At 31.7% G+C, this 17,810-nt stretch overlaps 1 long non-coding RNA gene across 1 annotated transcript in view; it reads right to left on the bottom strand.

Annotated features, from left to right (window-relative positions):
- Window positions 1-17,527: 17,527 nt before the first annotated feature.
- The window catches only part of LOC111704735 (uncharacterized), a 1,408-nt gene continuing 1,125 nt past the window's right edge, over window positions 17,528-17,810 (bottom strand). The window contains exon 2 of the long non-coding RNA XR_002765875.1: window positions 17,528-17,603. This is a non-coding gene — a long non-coding RNA (uncharacterized LOC111704735). The remainder of the gene's footprint in view (window positions 17,604-17,810) is intronic.

The raw sequence follows: 17,810 nt of genomic DNA on the forward strand, positions 1-17,810 counted from the left end.
AGCAGTTAAATAAACTTTATAAAATAAGTTAGGTGAATAAAAAACATCATTTGATTTGTAATTATAACGGAAAATCATCGTTTGTAAAGTGAAAGGAATAGAGTCTATGTGAAATGATCATTGGTCAATTATGAAACCAGCCTATTTCATAATTTGGTTTTCTTTTAATATTAATTTTAGATTTTCTATAAAATGATGTTCCAGGCCCAAAAGGTTAAATAGCAAAAATATGTGAAGTACACCTGCAGTATGGAAACAGTACAACAAAATGGCCGTTTTACACTTTTTTCTAGTAAATTCCACTCTAATATATATTCTATTTTCTTTGTATTTGAGTGTGAAGCTAAGGTGCAGGAAAATCTGATTAAAAAAGCTCTCTCTTTCAAACTTTTATTTAAACAAAAATGGTAGAGAATAGCGTAAAATCCATACATGTAGAAATAATAAGAAAATACACAAATATTCACAAAATGCTTCTCGCATTTTACTCTCTATTTTATGGAAGATTTGAATTTGAATTTATTGGAATCATTAAAAAATCATTAAACTAATAAAATGGAATTTTCTATTTACGATACATGATATAAATACAAAAAAAGCTGCAAATTCAAAAATCCACAAATATAGGAAATTGTAAATTTCCAGATGACTATATACTAAGATATATCTCCATTATTGCTGCTACATATATAAAGTAGTAATCTCTGTTTGTATATATATCCGAGAAAAACTCAATAACCCTTTGACCGATATGCCTCCAATTTTTAATGGAGAACTTGGTAGAACCACGGAAAGTTCTTGGTTTGGTATTTTAGGCAAAGGTGGGTAGCAAAGCAAATATAAAATAACACCGTTTTGTATAGTAAATGGCACTTCATAAATAACATATTTATTAAAGTTGTGTTGGTTTGGTAGTCAAATCAAGCAAGATATTGTCACTTTATCAATTTTGTAATCATATTGTATGGATTGTATGTGTACTTTTAATTTCTAATAATGTTAAGAAGTAAATATTTTTAATTCATAAATTTTTGCTTTTTTAGAGATCAAAGACCCTTTCTTGTTAAAGATAAAAGGAATGTTTTTATTAATGCGATAAGACATTAATATGATATGAAATGTTAAGATTTATCAGTATGGAAATTTCCAATCCCCCCCTCCCCAATTCTTTCTTTTCTCTTGTTGGGACCTTTAAATTTTAGATCATCAAAACTGACCATAATCAACCCCCCTCCCTTACACATGTGCAGAACACAGTGTATGGGCGGGGCAGTAGGGGGAGGGGCCCAGGGAAGGGGGTGGGGGTAACCTGACCGCTGTAATCACCCCCCGGTCAACCTAAGAGGCCTGGTTACATTAGTTGCGTATAAATATCGGGTCCTAGGGACCCTTTATCAGTATTCTTGGAATCCTCATGGATCAGGTATCTCCTTCTGCACCCTGCAGGCCTCTTCTTCTTCATTTAGTTGGTTTGTATAATAGTCGTTTGGTGATTGTGGTATGGTGAATGTCACTTGGTGTTGGAATCACCGGGTGTCATTCATCTCACCACGATCACGTTTTATCTCAAGTCGTATATCTTCATCATTTTCGATGTATTCCATTGGGTAGCATAGTTCAGATATCTGTCACCAGGTGGAATTCATCGCTAATGGTGCTATGTCATCTTCTTCTGGTTCTTCTACGAGGGTTCTATAGCTCTACTGGCGGGATACCATCTCATGGTTCTGCCATACGGGAGGGTGTTGGGTGGGGTGGGGGGGGAGTATACCATAACGAGGTTTTACTTAGGGATACTATTACCAAGCTGTGATCTCTGCTGATCTGTTTCTGGGTGATTTGAATGCTGTTCTGAAAACCTGTGTCCATATCTAGGAACTAAGGCTGTGCTCTGTTATATTTTAGTCATATCACAGCTATAGTTACCTGTATAAAGGATGCTGTTTCTTCCCTACAACAACATCTCTCAACATTATTCTTCTGTACAAGCTGTTTCCTTAATAGCATTGTTATATTAATTGTCCTAGCATTGTTATATTAATTGTCCTATCTAAGCTGTTTCCTCAACAGCATTGTAATATTGTTCTATCTAAGCTGTTTCCTCAACAGCAATGTTATTTAAATTGTTATTCTGTTTAAGCTGTTTCCTCAACAGCATTGTTTTTAATTGTAGTTCTGTTTAAGCTGTTTCCTCAACAGCATTGTTTTTAATTGTAGTTCTGTTTAAGCTGTTTCCTCAACAGCATTGTTTTTTAATTGTAGTTCTGTTTAAGCTGTTGGTGACTAAGCGTTGTTGATGAAATCTACCATCACAGCCTGTAGTTACCTAACGCTTGGACACATTTATCATCATATCATTCTGCTCTAGCTAAACCAGACTTTTATATTGGCATGTCTAGTTTGCTTGTGTTGCCATAGTCAGCTTATATATATTGTTGACTAGAGCAGACACTTGCTGACTATGTATGCTCATAATCATCTTTAGTATGTTATGCAATCATCATCAGTACATAAAAATGTACCTGTTTGTTATTACAATGGTAACCATGTTGTGAACTGTGTACTATATTTCATATCACAGCTATAGTTACCTTTTATAATGGCATCCAATCCCTTCAGTTCCTGACAGCTTCAAACTAACTAAGACTATATGTTTTGCTTGTGCTGACTAGTTATTGTATTACTAATGACTAGAGCAGACACTCGCTGAATATGTAGTCTCCAATCACAAAGGAATATCCAGAAGCACCATATGTAGTCTCCAATTACAAAGGAATATCCAGAAGCACCACCACCTGGCATCTACATTCAGAACACTAACCGGGTATTTGATTGAGTTGAGTAGTCCTCAGTGAACATATATTAATAGTTCACTGGGTTTACTCGGCCATACCTTAACCCAGATTATCATCATCTACATGTACAGCAATACAACCATCTTCAAGATCAGCAATCTGCAAGTACAGCAATAGAACCCTCTTCAAGTACAGCAATTGAACTATATGCAAGTACAGCAATAGAACCCTCATCCAGTACAGCAATTAAACCATCTGCAAGTGCAGCAATAAAATTATCTTGATATAAAGCAATTAAATTTAGATCAAAACTTTAAATTGATACAATGTGTAATTATAAATAAAAATAAATCTTTAAACAAATAGTTATTACTTGTTCTTATTTAGTAAGTTTAGTATTTATTGATTGGCCTTTTGATAACTATTTTCTCTAATTTGAGATTTTTATAACTTTTCATAATTGTATATTTTACATCAAGAGATGGGATAGTTTAATAATGTTCACATTTAATTCTTTTTTAAAGATTTGGCATCTGCTTATATAATTCTATTGTGTTCTATGTCTAATCTATTCTTTTTTGTGCTATATTTCTCATCATTTCTTCTTAAACGTCTTATATTTTGCCGTTTTGAACAAGTTCTGTTTGCCTTCTGTTTTCTGCAGTAAATTATAGTGTCTATTGGTATGACATTTCTGTCCTCATATACTGTCTCTGTTTTCGTGGTATTTACTCAAACTGCAGTTTTGTCCTCTGTTTTTGGTGTTTTCCGGTGATCGAAGTGTCTGTTTTGTCAAGTATTTTATATTGCCTTCTGTTTAGTCCTCAATGCTTCTGTTTAGTCATCAATGCTTCTGTTTAATCCTCACTGCTTCTGTTTTGACCTCAATGCTTCTGTTTAGTCATCAATGCTTCTGTTTAATCCTCACTGCTTCTGTTTAGTCATCAATGCTTCAGTTTAGTCCTTAATTCTTCTGTCTAGTCCTCAATGCTTCTGTTTAGTCCTGTCCCCCTCAAATAATTTCTTTAATAATAATCAATACACTGACCAGTATGCAGTTTAGCGAAGAGTTAACTTAGAAGTGATTTCTTTTTTGTTCTCTGTTTCTGATTTTTGTTCTCTGTTTCTGATTTTTGTCTCCTTGTTTCTAAAGTAAATTAACATTATAGTATACTTTTTCACATTTGCCCAACAAATTCTTTCGATGTATTCGTTATTAAGGGTTTCACTGTATAAAGACAGTATATTTATGCATGAGTAAGTTGCCGAAAATATAATGTTTTATTGCTTTGAACCCAGACACCGGATATAATCATTTTCCCTGGGGCCTTGAAAAACGTGCGGCTTTTCTTAACTTACGTAAACATAATATTTACCTAACATGAAGTACACAAGGAGAAACATAATATTTACCTAACATGAAGTACACAAGGAGAAACATAATATTTACCTAACATGAAGTACACAAGTACACAAGGAGAAATCTAATCTTTTAAGAAAAACATGTTGACAATAATTTTTCTCACAAAGGATTATAGGGCAGGGCAACTAATTCTGTACGACAAGACCCAAAAAAGGTTTGGCAAAGACAGATGACATGTTGCAAATCAAATAGGTTTAATGGTACAGGGTTACACAAAAAGCATGAGACTTCGGAGACGACTGTGCAGAATTTAAAATGTTCGTTTACTTATATTCCCGGCAACCGTAAACTTGTTTCTTTTATTGCCAAATCATTAAGCTTTAGGATCGACATATTTCACAAGGTTTAGGCCGTATTTACACTGTAGCTTAAAATAAGAATGTTAATAAATAAAATTGGGGGCGTGCACACTGCGTAATTGCTGTGTTTCATGCCAGACAAGTTCAGATCATAATTCAAGTCCCTATATATATTAGACTAGATTGCTTGCATGCAAGCTGAATTTGGATAAATTGCATTACCCTCTAGTAAAGATTTGTTATACCCAATGCAATTTTGATTTGTATAGCTAGTACAGATCTAATTTTACTTTCAGCGGAAAACCTCCGGTATGGTGAAGACGACATTATAAATACCTAAATTTATCTAAGCACGAGTATGTTAGTCGTCCTTCAATTCCAGAGTTTTATGAGTCGTCCCAATGTACCCAAATTTGCATTTGATTTAAAAATCAATTTATAAGATTAAAATTTCGTTAGAATATTAAAAATCAAATCAGGTATAATTATCTAACGAAAGTTAAGTTCTTTTTTCTAATAATTTAAAGCTTAAAAATTTATATCTTTAAAATTGATTCACTAGATTTGCCCCTCCTCCTTCTGAATAGTTTTGTATACGTGCCTGTCAAGCATTCGTTTTTACTTTTTATTTGTTTTGAAACATAAATCTTGTTGTGTATATTTTCACATAAATCTTGTGTATACTTTCACATAAATCTTATGTATACTTTCACATAAATCTTGTTTATACTGTCACATAAACCTTGTGTATACTTTCACATAAATCTTGTGTATACTTTCACAGAAATATTGTTAAGTTGTGTATACTTTCACATAAATCTTGTGTATACTTTCACATAAATCTTGTGTATACTTTCACATAAAAATTATGAATTTCTACTCAAATCTCGGATTTCTTGATGAAAGAATGGTTCAGTAGTCTCTTTTTAACCTTTTTCTAAATTTTGGATTAATACAGTGAGAACTAGAAAACTGTGGAATAGGGAGACGACCTTTAGATTCATGCTAATATTTAAAAAACAAAGTTTTTAAAACATCCAATACACCTAATTATAGATTTCATGTCGTCTTCCTATTCCAGATGTCTGGTTTTCACTGTAGCTTACATGACAGTAGGGTAGGTATAGGCTATAATGACTTTTGATTTTTTTTATCCATTTTATGACATTTCGTGCCGAAACTGTTCAGGCAAAAATACGCAAAAACTGAAAATTATGCAGAATTAAGAGCCGACATGACTAATGTCTTTGATTTCCTAGAATTCATAAATGACATTAAGTACATAAAAAAAAATTAAAGTCTAATATCTATTTTGAATAAACTGAACAAATTTCCTAATATCTCCGTCAATTTGGTAAAAATTGACACACCACATTATGGAAATCCCCGGACTGGTAGTTTTTGTATTAGATTTCTTAACTGTGAAACTACAAAATTATGTTAAAGAAATAATCCCGCATGGAACGAAGACGATATAGAAGTCGTCCTTTAATTCCCATGTTAATTGAGACACCCTATATAATCTTTACATTGTATTATTTACGTTGCACGGGGAAGCAGTGAACCTAAATTTGATCCGTCCTAGAGTACAGAAAAGACAATCTCGAGGAGAATAAGCCCTGCATAAACCCTTTAAGAAGAAACGAGGAGTGATTTAATCCTTTCAAAATATAACCCTTGCTGAAGGGACTGTAGACGTAATTTCAAGTAACTCTCCATTTAAAAAGTGCCATACCCGATTATATCTTTATCTGTTCAGTAATGGAAAAATTATCGTATTTTTCCATCTTAAAAAGTGTTGAATTCTGTAAATTACTTTCTTTGTCTCTGTTGCCAAAAATGTGCAGGTAATTTTTAAATGAACCAACTAAGAAATTTTAAAATAAAAAACGAAGATATTCAATATTTTTATCACATAAAACACATTAAAGCTGAAACACAATTAAGGACCACATAAAAATATCTTTTATCTCCACTACTGATTGAATCCCTGCAGTCACAGAATAGTCTAAAGTCTTCCAAGTCAACGTGTTCAAATATTTTTTGTTAATTGATGCCCCTGGTCAAATATTTATGCCCTTGGTCAAATATTAAAGCCCCTAGTCAAATATTTATGCCTTTGGTCAAATATTAAAGCCCCTGGTCAAATATTAAAGCCCTTGATCAAATATTTATGCCCTTGATCAAATATCTATGCCCCTGGTCAAATATTGAAGCCCTTGGTCAAATATTTATGCCCCTGATCAAATATTTATACCCCTGGTCAAGTATTGAAGCCCCTGTCAAATATTTATGCCCCTGGTCAAATATTTATGCCCTTGGTCAAATATTAAAGCCCCTAGTCAAATATTTATGCCTTTGGTCAAATATTAAAGCCCCTGGTCAAATATTGGAGCCCCTACCCAATAATATTTATGCCCCTGGTCAAATATTTATGCCCTTGGTCAAATATTAAAGCCCCTAGTCAAATATTTATGCCTTTGGTCAAATATTAAAGCCCCTGGTCAAATATTAAAGCCCTTGATCAATAATGGAGCCCCTACCCAATAATATTTATGCCCTTGGTCAAATATTTATACCCTTGGTCAAATATTAAAGCCCCTGGTCAAATATTGGAGCCCCTACCCAATAATATTTATGCCCTTGGTCAAATATTTATACCCTTGGTCAAATATTAAAGCCCCTGGTCAAATATTGGAGCCCCTACCCAATAATATTTATGCCCCTGGTCAAATATTTATGCCCCTGGTGAAATAGCTTTCCCTCAGGGCTTTCAAACATTTTACAGGGCTTACGCAAGATAAATACGCTCAGTTACACAAGCTGCGCATTGGTATCTACCTTTTGCTGAACGCAGTACGAACAGTACACAAAAATAAACATCGTAAACATCAACTTGAAAATTTAGGATGAACTGCTCTTTAATTTTCCAATTTCTAAAAATTCAGCTGTTGACAAACTTTCAAAAATAGCAATTAATCAATTTTTGTAATTTTAAAAAATCTAAAAATCTTAAGAAACTATCGCGCCGGGCTGTGTTAGTACGGGTAATCAGCTCATTTTATCTCTCTAATTTTTAATTACCTCTTAAACAGAATTTGCGAACGCAAAAAATGTTTCTTCCCTGAAGCTATAAATTTATTAGGCAGGGTTGTAAAATTAACAAAATTAAAAGTGTTATCAGAATTTCTCTTTTTTATTTTTTATCTTGAATATCGACTTGTACTTATCTATTAAAAGAGAAGAAAAATTAAAATCATTTTGTCATCTTTGTTTAATTTAAGATCTAAAGTTGAGATAATAAAATTTTAAATTTTCATCTTTTTTCTTGTTTTGCACATAATTCAGATGTTGTCAAACATTTCGCGAAGGAAACTGCAAAATCAAAACATCGTAAAGAATCTTGTGAAAAATAAACATTATCCAGGACAACACATAGTTGTAACAAACATGTTGGATCATGAAAGGGACTGCCCATGAAATCTCAAGTTAAAGGGAGCTTTCGCAAAAAATGAAAGGGAGTATAGGCTTGATGCGATAAAAAAGCTCTTTTGATCGCTACTAATCTTACTTCTATCTGTTGCATCTATAAGGAGAAAATTGTTAAAAACGACTCACACCGAAGAACGCAACGTCTATACAAATTTGGAAAGATGCAACATTCAACTCGGATCGTAAACAAATCAATTTAATTCCAAACAAATCATTCAGATATTACAAACAGTAAGTCATCGATCATTTTTCGACGCATTCGTATATAGTTAATATTTCATAATATTTTTGATTTTGTTTTTTTTTAAATAATTTTCGCTGGCGTTGGATTTTCGAGCATTCCTGGAAAATATGAAAATGTCGTCTTCGTTATGAAAAATCCTCGAAACAGGAATAAATGTTTTTAAAAGTAACTCTCAGATCATGAAAAATACAAAATATTATGAAATATCAACTAAAATTTTATAAGCCGAGGGATAACATAAGCTAAAAAATATAAATTTGTTTTCTTCAAAAATCGATTTAAAAAAAATTATTTACTTCTTTTTAATTGAAAAAGAATCCGAATACTTGCCTCCAACACTTATTTTCTCATGTCTATTCTTTGCCACCTGATGATTTAAATTACTTGAGTAATTCAGACATAGGTTTATTAAAGTATATATAGATTAAAATACCAAAGGTCTACAAAATCAGGCTGTAAAGATTTAAGGATTAGAAAATAAGAGTTTGAAACAAGTATTCACTGTTCAATTCTTTGTGTCTGAAACTAACAAAAATCTAATTTATATTCATTATTAAAGGACACCCTATTGGCCATATAGTAAGCACATGAACATTATCTCTGTAGTATTTATTTATAGATTAAATATGTTCTTTATTTACTTAAATTCAGTCTACTCGGCGCCTAATACTTGCTCAACACAAATATTCAGATAGTTTTTTTTGTTTTTTAAAAAGTTTTTTCATTCAAAAGTACGCATGATGCATTTTAAATAATTTTAAACATTCAAAATAAAATTTTTTACTCTCTACAATATATGTTAAAAAATTAACTAATAAAAATGAAAAAAATGTTATTAAAAGAATTCTCATACTCCAAAACCTTCCGCCAATTTAGTCCAGCCGTTGGGCCAGCTAAAGGGAACATAAACCTAAATTAGCTTTATCATCAAAGAGAAGAGAATATATATTAGAGTGGAATTTACTAGAAAAAAGTGTAAAACGGCCATATTGTTGTACTGTTTCCATACTGCAGGTGTACTTCACATATTTGCGCTATATAACCTTTTGGGCCCTGGAACATCATTTTATAGAAAGTCTCAAATTAATATTAAAAGAAAACCAAATTATGAAATAGGCTGGTTTCATAATTGACCAATGATCATTTCACATAAACTCTATGCCTTTCACTTAACAAACGATGACTTTCCGTTTTAACTATAAATCAAATGATGGTTTTTATTCACCTAATTCATTTTATAAAGTTTATTTAACAGCTTTAAAAAATTCGAAATTGAAATGGATATTCTAGGGAACATACGGTATTAATGTACTCTACTGCATATAATTTGTGAACATTTACATGATTTTGTCAGTCCCTTTCAGGCTGAAAGGGACTGACAAAACTCATACCGAGGGATTTTCTAAATTCTACTCCAATATATATATTCTATTCTCTTTGTTTATTATAAAGCATTGAAAATTAAGTGGTCATTGAATTTCTATGTTTATAGGGAAACCCAGAGCCATCAACAGACAAAATTCCAGTTTCGTTAAGTTTAATCAGGGACTAAGGAATAGAAGGGAGATATCACTGACGCGGTTCGCCCTACCATATACACGCTTTGCAGACGGGTACTCCATTTTTATAAGAAATATTCAGAATAGGTTATAGTATACGCGGTAATTGTACATCAGGCAAATATTTCGTATTCAAATGAAGTACCCGTCTGAAAAACATGTATAATCATATGGTGGTAGGGCGAACCGCGTCAGTTATATCTCCCTTCTATTTCTTACTCCCTAAGTTTAATGTATTATGCATATACATGAAGATCTCCCTCTTTGTTGGTAACCCTGTGCTATAAAACTAGTTTCTTCTAGATGTCAAACAAAAATATCTACGCACTATATACGCATGTATAAATATGTTATATTACCGTTATACAACCTTGCTTCGGTACCCACAGACACACAAAACAATTTTTAAAATTGTTAGTAAAGAATCAAAAAAATTGAAAACAATTCGGATAAAATTGACAACTATAGGAATATGAACCAGTAACCCCCCAAAACGGTATTTTTACTTAGAAATATTAAAGTAAGTCTTTTTTCTTCTGAGGTTAAGTTTGATTATACTACAACCACAGACTACACTGACTGCTTATCTCCTTTCACAGGGTGGGCTACGTAGGCCTAAGTTGACCCGGCACGACATGCTAAGTTTTTACGATTGGTTTTTACAGTGCCAATTCACGGCCACTTGTTGAACATAATACCCATTCAGGGTTAAATTTTACAACTTTTAAAGAAATACTCCAATTTTAAACATGAAACATAACATTTATGAATTCAGTCTTTTTTTTTTGAAGATTTTGTGCTTCGTATCCAAAGGATCCTTAAATATCCCTGAATACAGATGTTTGCTGATTGGTCGTGTACAGTACTTGTACACAATAGAACATGCTGTGGAAAATATCGCATATTTTAGCTGATAATCGGTCTCTGTAACTCTCTTATCTCTGAGTAGAACTAAAACTGTGGAGTAGGAGGAGGAGAACATTTATACGTCAGTTATGATTTAAAAAAGTCCCATAAACATTAACCTCAGCAATTTAGCAATTTAAACAAACAAAAAAATATCAAATATACTTAATCTTAATTGTATGCTTTTAAAAACTAAAATATTTTCCGGATTTTATAAAGGAATTAAGTCTTTGCCACAAACTTGAATATTCTATTCCCTAATTCTTTGCAACCTGGCGGTGTAAACCTTTGATATTTCAAACTTAGATTGCATGATCTAGCTGAGTTCATAATAGAGGTACTAAAATATCAGAGTTTGTGGGAAACTCAATTCCTTCATTTATAGATTTTTTTCTATAAAAAATTATATCAACATTTTTTTAAGTCAAATTCACAACGAACTACAAAACAATTACCTTGCAGTAAAAAACTACAAAACTCTGAAACAGGATACGATTTTCATGGACTAACGTTTTGACTTTAAATAGATGCAATGAACATGAGACACTGTACACAGCTATTGTGCAGTGTATACAGGCCCATTTTATTTAAAATAAGTGAATAAGTCACAAGTAAAACTTTTTTGCTTTATAACAGCATAAATTACACTTTCATACTGCTTTAATGTCGTCTTCCTATTTAACAGTTTTCTATAGCAAGTTAAGCAGAAGAAATAGGTTAAGTTAGTCTATTACGTTTAAAATCCCTGCAGTTTCTTTTTCTCATAATTATGAAATTATATCAAATGAAATTAATACCGCATAACAACTTTGACAGAGTAAATGTATGGTATATAGTACTATAGTGCATCGTGCATGCTGATATGAAATATCACTTTTAACTGTGTGTCTTGAATTAAAACAAATCAATGCTATTTATTCATTAATTCTGAACATTGATCAAGTCAAGTAAATATCTAGCACAATTAATTGATAAAAACTTTTATTCTATACAGTGACGTAATCTTGGAGGTAATTACCCCTGAACTATTCAGGCCCTGAATAGCGAGTTGTTACTTTGTTTTTGTTTTTAAAAAAAGGTTGATTTTAAAATTGAATATCTTTTAAATTTGCGAGAAAATAATTTGAATGTGCAGATACTTCAGATATTTCCGATTTTAAGTCAAACGGACCAAAGGTTCGAAGGCTCTTCTAATCCACAAACACAAAGTTGCAACTAAAAAACTTTATTTCAAGCCTACAAAATACAGTTTTAGTAATAATATTATATTAGTATAAAATTGCTTGATGTTTAGCTAGGTAGCTTACTATATAGTTGGGTGTGTCTGGGGTAATTAAGAAGTGATTTGAGAGCAGAGAATGTGATCGGGTCATTATAAAGCATTTGGATGTTACTTCTGAAAATAACCCACTCCTGTATGGCGAGTCCACTAGCGCCTGATCCAATCAGGGTTCAGTCATGTGTTTGATGTCTATTCTGAACCATTCGCGGTAACACCCATCTTTCTATTTATCTCATTGTCCAATCAGAGTTATGAATCATTCAATCGGCGCTATCAGTAAATGGAAATATTTACTTCTACTGAAACTATGGTTAACCCCCGGTTGTTTAAGTAGAGTTGTTATTATAGTATTTAAGAATTCACTAGTTAAAACATGTTACTGTTCAATAAGTTTTCTTTTGTCTAGAACGGAGGGATACCAGAATATATTCTCTGGTTTTAGACTGATCTGAAACAAGGGTAAGGGTAGGGAAGACGACCTTACGCTGGATAATGTGAGAGGAAGATTAATGTGCAACAAATATGCAATATGAATGTTATCTTATTTTCATTTAAAGGGAGTGACCGGCTATGAAAGGTAGTTGAACTGAGTATGCAGTGTTGTGGAAAACTTCTTTCGGATTCATTTAAGACATATTAAACTTTTTAAAAATCGGTAGTCCTGAGTTTGAGCGCAAATTCGACGTTAAAAATTCCTACTTTGGGGGTGGATACGTTTTTAGAATTATTTAAAAAAAAATCAAAATCCCGATTTTAAACCTGTTTTTTTGTATGTATGATAATAAGAATACTATACTATTAACTAACCATCACTAAAAGATATTTTCTAAAAATCGAAAATTCATTTATGTCTTTTAGGAATCATAAGCAATAAATTTTCCATATCACCCAATATTGATTGTATATACTATTAAGTTTAGTTATGATTATTATAATTGCAATACATACCAAGTCCTACTTCGAGTTTAAACATAATTAATATTGATTGCAGCATTCCAAGAAAACCATAATTTAATTTCAAGACTTAGACTATAGTTAATAACAGTATTATACTTTTTACCATAACTAGACTTTAAAGGGAGTGACCGGCGATGTATGGTAGTTAAACTGAGAATATAGTATTAAATATTTTAGGGTTCATTTGAAACATATAAAACGTTTTAATGATGTATAATTACTGAGTTTTGGCGCAAAGTCGACGTTCAAAGTCTTCCATTTGGATGGTTATGCTTTGAGAATCGATTTTAAAATATTATTAAATAACGACGACAAAAAAAATTTGTCAATAAATCAAAAACAGAATCAATTATTTCGTTTTCATCATTATATTGAATTTCTTTTTCTTTCCGAATTTGTTCATTTACTTCTTCCAAAAAAAGTTCAGGAAATCTACAGAAAACGCTTGTGAATAATGAGACATTACAGAAACAAATAACTAATAAGATTACTTATTTTCGATGTAACAAAATTTTTAGTCGTCTTTATTTAAGAATTTTAAAAAATCGACTTAAAACGTAACTATCCAAATGGATGATATTGAACGTCGACTTTGCACTGAAACTAAGTAATTATACATCACTAAAACGTTTTATATATCTCAAATGAATCCTAAAAATTCCTCCACAATACTACATTCTCAGTTTAACTACCATACATTGCCGGTATAAGAAAGTTTAAAGAATAGAAAGTGTACTGCACCCTGCGGCCTGTGTACTCTTCTCTAAGTTTGCTGATTTCTATCCAACTATTTTCTACAAATAAAACAAATAATTGGTCAAAGATTCTTTATTGCACATCCAAACTAATGTCTTCGATTTGGAGAGTTAACATTATATGGAATCTATTAAAAATGGTTTGAAACTGAGAAACTTGGTTTTACAACGTTTAGGGAAAAAAAACTTAATGGATGGCAAAATTTCACAGCCTCTAGATAAAAACATTGCAGTACAGAGAAGTTTACTGTTCACTTTAAAGGACGTTTATGTACAATGTACATAGAAATAGTTTGAAATCCCCATGCGAGATTCATTTATTGATAAGTGGCATTTAAGGCCATAATACGCTGGGAGAAAACATTTTGAAATATTAGTAAAATAATTTATCAAGGTTTGGTATTAAAAGCAGTATAAAAATACAAATTCGTTGTAAAATCACCTTAAAAAAACATTTCCATTATAAAAATACAAATGTTCCACCTTCTACTTTAACTATATATGTACACTGTACAGTGTACATGACCTTTAAACCAAACTTTTACAAAACATAAACAGCATGATAAAACAACGAATAAAAACTAATGTACTGTACATGAACCAATTGATACAACTGAACTACGTACAGTACATGCTATGGTACAAATGACACTCTGTGCAAATGTAGATTAGTACAAAAATTGAAAATATAATGTTAAGGCGATACATAAACTTAAATACATTGCACAGAGAACTAAATTTTACAAAATATTGTCGGCATATAGCATAGTTAGTACTATAAAGTGTGTACAACACTGTACATGGGTAGATATATAACAGAATGGGGTCTATAGAAAATGCTGTATGAAATTTTAATAAAACTAAGAGCTCGTATGCCAAGAATCGGTCTCTTTTTAATTAATTTAACGAGATCTTCAAAGAAATCCGTCCTATCTGAGCTTTACAGTGCTGAGTCCGATCTAGTCAGTAATCAGGGTCAGCTGTTTGTTCAAACTCACGTGGACGGAATATCACGTGACGACAAAACCGGTTCCAGCGCAAGTTAACTGGATCCGCCCTGGTTCCAAATGTTCATCACGGATTTTCTTTGTCCCGTAGAACCCTGATTCCAGCCGCTGTTGTTCCACGATGACGCGCCGTTAGCGTTCCATCCGGAATTTGTCGTTCCAAACAATCTGCAAAATAGTTTTCATAATTAATTGAATTGTGACATTGTCTTTTGCCTAAAAATCAATAATGTTTTCAAGACTAGAAAAGAAAAAAGTATGAATGATCATTTTGTATAGTGCATTCATGCTGACATTTATATATTTCCTTATTTCATAACTTTTATTAACTATAACTAGTACAATTTTCAGTTAAACATCATTTTGCCTGAGCACTTTCAAAATTAAAATTAATTTTTGAACCAGAATTACAAGAATATTTTATTTATATCGAATATCAAAATAATGCCAATAATTTCTGAGTAATTTCTTGAATGATATAAATCCTTGAATTTTGATAGCACTGACAACCTGTTATCAAGATAAGAATTGAAAACTGAACCTTATTCTACACTTTTTAAATTGTTCCTAAGTTCAGTAGTCGGCCATATAATGTGGGCTTTCAAATATTTAAAATTGAGATATCAATAATGACAAATAAGCCTTTGTCAATTATTATCATAATTTAAAAAAAATCAAATTGCGACCACTGATTATCAGTTTTATGATAAAAACTGTAATGAAACGTGATTATAGTATTTAGAGTGATGATGTACGCTAATCCATTACTAATTGTACAGGCCAAGTACTCACTGCGAAAGCGTACTGCATATTTCATGTTTGTACTGTATGATTAGGTCATAATCTCCTTACATCCATTATCAGTATTCAACATGAAGTACACAAGGAGAAACATAATATTTACCTAACATGAAGTACACAAGGAGAAACATAATATTTACCTAACATGAAGTACACAAGGAGAAATCTTAACTTTTTAGAAAAACATGTTGACAATAATTTTTCTATTCCTTCGGAATAGTTTTGTATACGTGCCTGTCAAGCATTCGTTTTTACTTTTTATTTGTTTTGAAACATAAATCTTGTTGTGTATACTTCCACATAATTCTTGTGCATACTTTCACATAAATCTTGTTGTGTATACTTCCACATAATTCTTGTGTATACTTTCACATAAATCTTGTGTATACTTTCACATAAATCTTTTTGTATACTTTCACATAAATCTTTTGTATACTTTCACATAAATCTTGTGTATACTTTCACAGAAATCTTGTGTTTACTTTGCCATAAATCTTTCGTATACTTTCACACAAATCTTGAGTATACTTTTACTGAAATCTTGCATATACTTTCACATAAATCTTGTGTATACTTTCACAGAAATATTGTTAAGTTGTGTATACTTTCACATAAATCTTGTGTATACTTTAACAGAAATCTTGTGTATACTTTCACAGAAATCTTGTGTATACTTTCGCAGAAAAATTATGAATTTCTAATCAAATCTCGGATTTCTTGATGAAAGAATGGTTTAGTACTTAGTAGTCTCTTTTTCATTATTTTGGATTAATACAGGGAGAACTAAAAAAACTGTGGAATAGGGAGACGAGTACGACCTTTAGATTCATGCTAAGATTTTAAACAGTCCCACATACACAGCATATTTGCCAATTTTTACAAACCATTATTTCACTTAATAAGTGATTTAAAAAACAACTGCAGTTCTTAAAAACATCAAATACACCTAATTATTGCTTTCATGTCGTCTTCCTGTTCCAAATGTCTGGTTTTCACTGTAGCTTACATGATAGTAGGGTAGGTATAGGCCATAAATGACTGTTAATTTTTTAATCAATTTTATGACATTTCGCGCCGAAACTGTAAAGGCAAAAATACGCAAAAACTGAGAATTATTCAGAATTAAGAGCCGACATGACTATTGTCTTTGATTTGCCCCTGGTCAAATATTTATGCCCCTGATCAAATATTTATGCCCCTGATTAAATATTATAGCCCGTGGTCAAATATTTATGCCCCTGGTCAAATCTTTATGCCCCTGTTCAAATTTTTATGGCCCTGGTCAAATATTTATGCCCCTGATTAAATATTTATGCCCCTGTTCAAATAACATAACCAATAAATCTCATAATCCTTCATTCATAATCTATATTCCAGATCTGGCCAGAAACATTTATATTCCAGATCTGGCCAGAAACATTTGGCAAAATTTAGTTTCTTAGTATTTTACTTAATTAAGTTCAATTCAGATGTTTCAAGGAAAGGTCTCATTTCATTTTTAGTTTTGAAAACTTAAACTTATAAAAGATGATCTTGAGTATTGGGGGAAGAAAACTTAAATATCTAAAAATGAAAAGAAGCTTTAAAAAGAAATATTTAAAGAAAAATAAATGAATGAATAGGTTTCTTTGTAATTCAGAAAAATTTGAGAAGCAGCTGTATGCTATATATAATATATATACACACTATCACTTTATACTTCGCTATAAATACATAATATTTATCACTATATACATTACAATACTAGTATTGGTATATTAGTATATTATAATATACATAGTTACAAGACTGTCCGAGCAGAAAAGAAAGGATATATATATCTTTATATTTGCTTTGTATTTTTGGATCCAATAAACGTCGCAACGGGACTTGAGGAAACTAGGACTTTTATTCTTTCATTTTTTAGAATTTTTTTCCTTTTTCATCCCTAGATGAATTGTTGGACAATGTACATGTACATGTACTTGCATGTACCGCATGTACTACATGTAATCTATGAATTCCTACCTGTGTATAGTCTCCACCTCCTCCATGAGTCCCTTGATCTTGTCGATCACGTTCATCCTGTACGAGTCGTCAACATCTAGAATAAATATTTGTTCTGCCCCGGGGTCCTTTAAAAATTCTTTAACCTAAAAAGAGGTAAAAATTCTGTAATCAGTAGATGTGGTTTAATTCATTTTTAGACGTTTCCAATTAACAAGTTTTATACATCGTTAAAATTTAGTTTCAAAATAGCTCAACTCCCCTCACACCTCCCACCCCCACACTCTTTCTCTTTTAAACAATA

The sequence above is a fragment of the Eurytemora carolleeae genome, unplaced genomic scaffold (genome assembly GCF_000591075.1).
Source record: "Eurytemora carolleeae unplaced genomic scaffold, Eaff_2.0 scaffold259, whole genome shotgun sequence".
In the NCBI taxonomy this organism is placed as follows: Eukaryota; Metazoa; Arthropoda; class Copepoda; order Calanoida; family Temoridae; genus Eurytemora; species Eurytemora carolleeae.